The sequence below is a fragment of the Moschus berezovskii genome, chromosome 22, assembly GCF_049115385.1.
Source record: "Moschus berezovskii isolate FMDL1 chromosome 22, NW_MosBer_1.0, whole genome shotgun sequence".
In the NCBI taxonomy this organism is placed as follows: Eukaryota; Metazoa; Chordata; class Mammalia; order Artiodactyla; family Moschidae; genus Moschus; species Moschus berezovskii.
This window is the reverse complement of record NC_142481.1, coordinates 16004674-16011842: the sequence shown is the minus strand read 5'-3', so window position 1 is coordinate 16011842 and position 7169 is coordinate 16004674.

Below are 7169 nucleotides of genomic sequence, written 5' to 3'. Positions count from 1 at the left end.
CTCAGGAGGCAGGTCAGGTGGTCTGGTATTCTCATCGCTGGAAGAATTTTCCAGTTTGTTGTGATACACACAGTCAAAGGCTTTGGCATAGTCAATAAAACAGATGTTTTTCTGGAACTCTCTTGCTTTTTCTATGATCCAACAGATGTTGGCAATTTGATCTCTGGTTCCTCTGCCTTTTCTAAATCCAGCTTGAACATCTGAAATTTCTCAGTTCACATACTATTGAAGCCTTGCTTGAAGAATTTTGAGCATGACTTTGCTAGCGTGTGAAATGAATGTAATTGTGTGGTAGGTTGAACATTCTTTGGCATTGCCTTTCTTTGGGACTGGAATGAAAACTGACCCTTTCCAATCCTGTGGTCACTGCTGAGTTTTCCAAATTTGCTAGCATATGGACTGCAGCACTTTAAAAGCATCATCTTTTAGGATTTTAAATAGCTCAGCTGGAATTCCATCACCTCCACTAGCTTTGTTCATAATAATGCTTCCTAATGATTTCACACTCCAGGATGTCTAGCTCTAGGTGAGTCACCTTACCATCATGGTTATCTGTCATTAAGACCTTTTTTGTACATTTCTATGTATTCTTGCCACCTCTGCTTAATATCTTCTGCTTCTGTTAGGTCCATACCATTTCTGTCCTTTATTGTGCTCATCTTTGCATGAAATGTCCCCTTGGTATCTCTGATTTTCTTGAAGAGATTTCTAGCCTTTCCCATTCTATTGTTTTCCTCTATTTCTCTGCATTGATCACTTAGGAAGGCTTTCTTATCTCTCCTTGCTAGTCTTTGGAACTCTGCACTCAGATGGGTATCTTTCCTTTTCTCCTTTGCCTTTAGCTTCTCTTCTTTTCTCAGCTATTTGTAAGGCCTTGTCAGCCAACCATTTTGCCTTCTTGCATTTCTTTTTCTTGGGACTGGTCTTGATCACTGCCTCCTGTACAATGTCATGAACCTTTGTCCATAGTTCTTCAGGCACTCTGTCTTATCAAATCTAATACCATCAATCTATTTGTCAGTTTATATCTGCTCTAATCTTTAGTACTTCTATTCTTCTGATAGCTTTGGGTTTAGCTTGTTCTTTTTTTAGTTCCACATGTTTTAAAGTTAGGTTATTGGTTTGACCTCTTTCTTTTTTAATGTAAATGTTATAGCTATCAATTCCCCTCTGGTTTGGATGCCTCCCATAAGTCTTTGTGTCTTGTGTTTTTATTTCAGTTTGTCTCAAGATATTTTCTAATTTCTCTTGTGATCTCTTATCTGATATATTGGTTAAGAGTACGTTCAAGTTCCACATTTTTTGTGGATTTCCCTCTTTCCTACTGCTACTGTTATTTCTAATAGTTTCATTCCATTGTGATTGGCAACTCTACAGCCCAACCAAAGCCAACAAACTTCCTTCCTGATGTACATAATGTGAACTGTAGTCCTTGGGCTACAGCAGCTTTAGGTGCCCACACATGAGCCGTCAGTCACTTATGCCCTGGCAATTTCCCATGTCCCTTTCAATGCAGACACTGTTTTCTAAACCTTGTACCTGCACCTCAACTCTACCAGCTGCAATTCAATTGTGTCCCAAAGGTTTGTCTCCTGCTTGCTCAATGAATATAGATCAGCTCTGGCCCTGGAAACCCACCAAAATTCTCCACTATCCAGTGGTGCTGAAACCACACCTTCTGTGAAATTTGAACTGAACCCCAGAGTTAAAAGATGGGACTCACCTTCAAAATTTATCTTTCCTTTGATATTCTCCCTCAGCCTGTAGGTATTCTTCACAGTTCTTTTGGGCTTCCCTTGCCTCAGTGGTAAAGACTCTGCCTGGTAATATAAGAGATGCTAGAGACGTGAGTTCAATTCCTGGGTCGGGAAGATACCCTGGGGAAGGAAATGGTAACCAACTCTAATATTCTTGCCTGGGAAATCTCATGGACAGAGAAGCCTGGTGGGCTACAGTCCATGGGGTTGCAAAAGAGTTGGATACAACTTAGCGACTAAAACAACAGAGTGTTTTTATATCTTATAGTTACTTTTCTACCATAGTTTTAACAATTCTTTATACTCCATCTTGGTCCCGAACCAGAAGTAAAATGTATCCTTTAATAGCCACATTAAATATTTATCTTAACTGGAATTAGTGATGCATTTGGATTTATTTCTATACACATGGAAATTACTCTTTAAGCAAATGAGAGGGAAACTGTGTATCACTTCTTACGACATTTCACTTAGTCATAGTCATAGGACCATAACTGGTAGGAGAGAATGGGAAATTTGGTACAGGGATTGGTAGCCAGGTTCCCAGGAAGAAAATGAGAATTTTGGAATTCTGCCAAAGTGCATCAACAAAATAATAATATACAGCTATAAGAATAATAGACCACCATAAAAACAAAGAAACTCTTCATATATGAGAGAATCTCCTGGACAAAATATATTTTCCAAGACTGCTACTAAAATATATCCCATCTTATATGCTTTCTTAAAACATGACACTCTCCCAATAAGATGTATCTGCCTGATACAATCTCTGATACTGGTCTTAGCAATACTTTTTCTGATATGTCTCCTCATGCAAGGGAAATAAAGGGCGAAATAAAACAAATGCTACTACATTCAACTCAAAAGCTTTTGCACAGTGAAAGTAAAAACTATCAACAAAACAAAAAGGCAGACTACTGATGGAGAAAATATTTGCAAATGACATCTCCAATAAGGGGTAAAAATCCAAAATATACAGGGAACCAATACAACTCAAAAAAAAAAAAAAAACAACCTAATTAAAAAATGGACAGAGGACACAAAGAGACATTTTTCTGAAGAAGACATACAGATGGCCAACAGACACATGAAACGATGCTCAACATCACTAATAAGGGGAATGCAAATCAATACTACAATGAGATACCACCTCACACTTGTCAGAATAGCTGTCATCAAAAAGAACAAATGGCAAGTTTTAGCAAAACTGTGGAGGAAAGGGGACACTTGCACATTGTTGATGGGATTGTAAATTGATGCAGCTACTATGGAAAATATTATGGAAGGTCCTCCAAAAATTAAAAATAGAACTGCCATATGACCCAGCAATTTCACTCCTGGGTATTTACCCAAAGAAAAAAACCACTAATTCAAAAAGATATATGCTCCCCAATGTTCACTGTAGTATTATTTACAAGCCAAGATGTGGAAGCAACCTAAGTGTCTAGTAATAGATGAATGGATAAAGAATATGTGGTATATATTTATATATATATATTCAACTCAGTATATATACTCAATGGAATTACTCATTTCATAAAAAGGAAATGTTGCCATTTTAATAACATATGCATCTAGAGGGTATTATGCTAAGTAAAATAAAGACAAATACCATATGATTTCACTTATATGTAGAGTCTAAAAAACAAATAAAATGAAACACAAATAAAATGGGAACAAATGGGTGGTTGCCAAAGGGAAGAATGGGTATTTGGGGCAGGGGATAGGTGAAGGGGATAAAGAGATATCAAATCTCCAGTTATAAAATAAGTAAGCCACGGGAATACAATACATATCATAAGGAATACTGTCAATAATACTGTAATAACATTGTATGGGGACAGATGTTACTAGATTTATCACGGTGATCATTTCATAATGTACGCAAATACCAAATCATTATGTAACATACCTGAAACTTAACATAAGACTATATCAATTATATTTCAATAATAAAAAATGAGTGCTTCAGAAATTTTTATGAGGGACTTCCCTTGGTGGTTCATTGGGTAAGACTCCAAGCTCCCAATGCAGGGGGCCTGGGTCTGATCCCTGGTCAGGGAAATAGATTCCACATACTAAAGATCTCATGTGCCACAACTAAGACCTAGTGCAGCCAATTTTTTTTAATTAAAAAAAAAAAAAAAGATGTAACTGCTTAAAGCAATGGAGAATGGCAGAAGTGAGATTATGTGACTTCCAAAGTTACGTATGGAAGCATCTTTGTGGCATATTGTATTTTCCAAATATAGCACAATATATCTTATCCTATAAGCTCTTTTTACTTTATGATACTTCATTGAGTTAAAACTGCCTCAACCAAAGGAGTATGATACAATGATGTTATGTGATTTCTGAGGCTAGATAATAATAATTGTATGCACTTCCACCTTCTTTGGGATACACTCATGGGACTCAAGTCACAGGTTAGGCAGCCACATAGAGACATCACATGTAGGTACTGTGGCCAACTATCCTGCGGTCCAGCTGACAGCCAGAATCAAATGCCAGGCATGTGAGCCAGTGAGTCTTTTGGTGATTCTAGCCTTTAGCCATCAGATGACTTCCTAGCTTTCAAGTTACTCCACTTGAAATGTCACTGCTAAGTCTTGTCCACAAGTTTTTGTAGATGTGTGAGTTAAATAAATGATTGTTGTTTTTTAAGCCAAGTTTGGGGCAGTTGTTAACATAGCAACAGAAAATTTAAACAACTGCCAAAATAAATAAGTGAAAAGGCAAAGCACATTAAAAAAAAAAAGAATATATGTAATAGTTTATGTATTTTTAAAAGTAAGTGAAGACCACACGAAGTATAGATGTATGTATATTTTTCTTACATAGTTTCCTATGGACAATTTACATAAATGGATAATTTCCTGATGGGTTTGTATCATAGTCTGAGGACTGTTTGGGGGGTTTGAGTCAGACTGTGGCAGGCTAGGACTGGGTTTCATTAGCAGAACAATTTCCTCAAAAACAGTAAGTTTTCAAACTATTTGCTGTTTAATGGCAATTCCACAGGTCTTGTGTTAACATAGTTAAGCTTTATGATTCTTTTTACTAGCCCCTTTGCCTTTTAATGTTCCTAATTATACAGTACATTAAGTATCTCATTTTAGTGACTGTCTCATATCTTCTTTTAAACCCCAAACTTATCTCTCATACGTCCAACTAACCTTGCCTACCACTTCATGAATGCACTGAAGGGAGCAGAACACTTCTGAAGACTTCTACATCATTTACTCACTTCCCAGCATCTGCACTCCATATTCTGCCATTTTATTGCCAGGAATAAGTCTCCCATGGTATCACCTAAATTAATCCTCCCATCCTCTAATCTTATTCCCTCTCACCTACACAAGGTCTTTGCTCCAGTAAGTTTTTCTTCTTTGTCTTAAATCATCCACCCTTGCCCCTTACTGGGTCATTCCAATAAGCATACAGAATTGCTATTACTTCTCCCATCCTGAAAACAAAACACTCCCATTCCTACTGCTACACTAATTATTAACTAATTATTATTTGTTTTCTTTTGCAGCAGAACACCTCCAAACAGTTATCTCTATACTCATTGTCTCCAGTTTCTATTCTCTTGTCAGGCTTTCATTTCACTCCAAAACAGAGACATCAAAAATAACCCTGCTCTTTTCAAGGTCAACAGTAACATCAATATTGCTAAATCCAATAGCCAATTCTCAAGCCTTACATAATTATGTAACTTTTCAAAGGTGTCTATATCTCTGATTATCCTTTCTTTGACTCACTTTCATTTGGCTTCTGTAATGTCAGTCTCGGTTTTCCTTCCATCTCACCGGTCTTCCTTAGCATCTTTTACTGGTCTATGCTTTTACCCATGAACTCAATGCTGGAACACACTGTGGATCAGTCTTTGCTATTCTTTCATTTACATGTAGGTCCTTAATAATCTTAGCCTGCCTCCTTAATTTAAATAAACATAGGCAATGACTACTAAATTAATATAATCTCTAGACTAGTACAAGCTAGAATATCCAAGTGGTTACTCAATAAAACTGATGGAACTGTAGCTTTCCCATCTCAGCAGATGGGAACATATCTCGCCAGTTGCTTGGAACCAAAACCTTTGAGGTAATGTCACCTTGGGCTTTTCTCTTCCTCTCACAACTGACATCCTTTCCCTAAACAGATTTTGCCTGCTCCATCATATTTAACATGTATCAATAATCCAATCACTTCTCACCATTGTTATCACCCTGGTCTAAGCCACCATCATTTATCTGAATTAATACCATAGCCTTGTACCCACTTTTTTTTTTTAACACAAAAGCAGCATATTATGCCCTCCATTCAAAACTCTCCAAGTGCTGCTCATTTTCCTCGGAATAAAATCCAAAATGCTTACAATGACTTACAAGATATGGCCCTGTTATCTGACCTCCTCTATCAATCATCGCTTTACACAGACCTCTACTATAGCTTCCCCCATATTCCTCAAATACACCAGCAGAGTTCCACTGTGAGGCCTTTGCTCTAACTTTTTCTGTCTAGTATGCTCTTCCCTTAGATAACCACAGACTTACTCCCTCACACCTTCAAATCTTAAGACTCAGATCTTTCCTTCTCCATGGTCTACTCTGGTCATTCTATTTCATACAGCAACAAATATCTTCATATTCCTCCCAACTCCTTTTGAAAGACCCCCCCCATACCATTTATGTTCTAACATACTCTACAATTTATTATCCCATCTCCTTCTGCTAGAATTCTCGTTAATATATCCTAAACACCTATGATAGTAGCTGGAATGTAGTAAATATGACTGATTTTAAAATGACAGGCTTGGGTGGGGAAAACATTTTAAAGTCTTTGCAAGGAGACTCAGTGTCTTTGTATGGATGGACAATGGTCTCATTTTTTTGTTCAGATTGCAACTGAAGACCACTCTAAAGTGGCTTCAGTTAGGAGTAGAGAATCAATTTTGTTATTTTGGATCCCACAAGTTCCAAAATTAAGAAATTACCATTTACCTCGATTGAGCACCTGCAGGCCTGAGACAGCATCTCTGAATAAAGCATAGTGCTTTCAATCTCTGCTAGCAGGCTCTCTCTAGCTAATTCTACAGTAAGCTTATGTCTTTCACAGGACATTACTGAAAGAAAGCAGCAAAAAATATCCAACACACACACTCTAAGTCACTTCTACCATTTCCTCTAACATTAAAGCCTTAATTGGTACAAGACCTTTCTTGTAAGATGGTAAAGAGACTGCTCATTTCAGTTCTCTAGCCAGAATTGAGCATATATCCTCATTCCCCATCACCCTAAGTTAATGCCATATTCGAGATTTCTTTCACCCTCAGCATTCCACTTTCAGGTACCAACTTTTATATCCATTGTAATTTTTAGTGTCAATAACAAAATGACAACAGCA